The 2,097-nt window shown below is 39.6% G+C and overlaps 1 non-coding gene across 1 annotated transcript; it reads left to right on the top strand.

Moving 5' to 3' along the window:
* The first annotated feature begins 1,476 nt into the window (after positions 1–1,476).
* Positions 1,477–1,582, top strand: LOC145590501 (small nucleolar RNA R71). Its single transcript, XR_014102092.1, has one exon. It is a non-coding gene; the product is annotated as a small nucleolar RNA R71 (small nucleolar RNA).
* Positions 1,583–2,097: the final 515 nt, after the last annotated feature.

A 2,097-nucleotide genomic window follows, 5' to 3' on the forward strand; every position in this document is an offset into this window, starting at 1 on the left:
TGTTGTTTCGCAGGGTCATTGACTTGAAGAACGAGAGTTTTGAACATCTTGGTCAAGCTAGCGATGTTCAGTCTTAGTTCATTGACTTCTTCTTCGGTTTCCATTTTCTTTTTAGCCTTTATTCTTTTTCGAACGGTTTATCAAAAAGTAAGACTTGGACGAAAGTGTTATATTTGATTAGTCGCCCTTCCTTTCTTGACCAAGCGCTGTAAATATTAAACTATTTTGACTTAATGACTTGACTCAAATTGACTTTCACTTTATTGGGTTTTTAGAAAAAGAGCAAAAGCAAAAATAGGGTGCATATTTTGGGAATCATGTACAGGGTTCAAGCAACATGGTTATGTTGGGAGGATTATTATCCGACTTACCCCCCCAAAAAAAATGACGGAAAACACGCGCACACAAGACTCTCTAGACATGGTCATGGTGAACATATATACAAAGTGTGTGCTTAAAAAAGAAGTGAATAAAAGTGGCATGTTTTAACACTTGTGTAAGACCATGGGACTACGTGCCTAGACTTAATTAAGGACTAAATAAAGCTTTAATTATTGATAAACTGATTAATTAGACTCGGCGTGAGGACTTAGGCAGAAAACTGAACCATCACTGAAGCAACGGAACTGCTGCAAAACGCTAGGGGCATTTGGAGCAAATCCGGGTGGGGGACCCCTTTGAGCATTGTTTTGAAAATTTCCCCTATTTTGATTGTTCCAATTACCTCTTCCTTGATTTTGACCATAACCTTGATTATGGTTACCATAACCTTGGTTATGATTACCATAATTTTGGTTTTGATATTGGCTACTATAACCTTAGTTGTTATAGTTACCTCGGGAATTTTGGTTCCCTTGGTATCTATCACCACCTCCTTGGTTATAGTTGTCAAAATTTTCATGGTTGTTGTAATTCCTATTCCATTGACCTCTTTGATTCTCAAACCTAGAATCATTATTGTTTGACATATAGTTCACATGATCATTCACATTTCCATCTTGATCATCACAAACATCCATACATGCATGAGGGCAATTAGAAGCATCATGATCATATGATCCACAAACATCACAAAACAAGCAACCACTAGGCATGTTACTAGAAGAGGGAGAGGGTTGAAAGTTAGAATACATACCTCTCCCCTTAGATTGGGAGGGAAGATTCGAAACTTGGGAGGTAGCACTTTCCAACTTTGCCTTGATAGCGGACATTTCCTTCCCCAAGTTTGTCATTTGTGAGGATAAATTGTTGATTGCATTTAGATGATCAACTGAGTAAACTGAAGAGCTACTCTTGCTAAATGACTCCCTTTCACCATCTTTCCAATCTCTATAGTACCTCACTACATCTTCAATTATGTCTACCACTTCCTCCTCCGTTTTATTCATGATGGGACCTCCGGCTTCTCCATAAAGACATGACTTTCCTCGAGGATTTAGGCCACCATAAAAGATTTGAATAATTTGGTAAGTAGTAATTCCGTGGTGAGGACATTCTCTTTGATACTCCTTGTACCTCTCCCATGCTTCATAGAGGCTTTCATTAGACCTTTGCTTAAAACCTTGAATCAAAGCTCTAGCCTCCGCCGTTTTCTTTTGTGGATAGAATCGGGATAGAAATTCCTTGGTCACTTCGTCCCATGTCCTTAAAGAATTGGGTTTGACCTCCTTGTATAGCCATTCCAAGGCATGCCCTATGAGGGAAAAGGGAAAAAGCTTGAGGCGGATGAATTCTTGGGAAATTCCACTCACTTTGATAGTGTTGCATTACTTTTCGAACTCCTTGAGATGATTTAGTGGGCTTTTATGCTTGGCCCCACTAAATTGTCGCCTCTCTATCAAAGTGATCATTGTCGGCCTTATTTCAAATTCATTTGCCGGTATTGTAGGTGGAGCAATCCCACTTTCAAACCTATATGCACCGGGAATCCCCAATTCCTTCAATGCCACTCTTGGATTTTCTCCCATCCTTGCTTGTCCTTCTTGTTGTGGTTCTTCTTCACTTGAAGAGCTAGAACTCAAAGATCGTTTAGCAACTCTTATCCTTGCAATTGTCCTCTCAATTTACGGATCAAGTGGCACTAGTGAACGACCACGT

The sequence above is a fragment of the Chenopodium album genome, chromosome 17 (assembly GCF_948465745.1).
Source record: "Chenopodium album chromosome 17, dcCheAlbu1.1, whole genome shotgun sequence".
NCBI classification, from domain to species: domain Eukaryota; kingdom Viridiplantae; phylum Streptophyta; class Magnoliopsida; order Caryophyllales; family Amaranthaceae; genus Chenopodium; species Chenopodium album.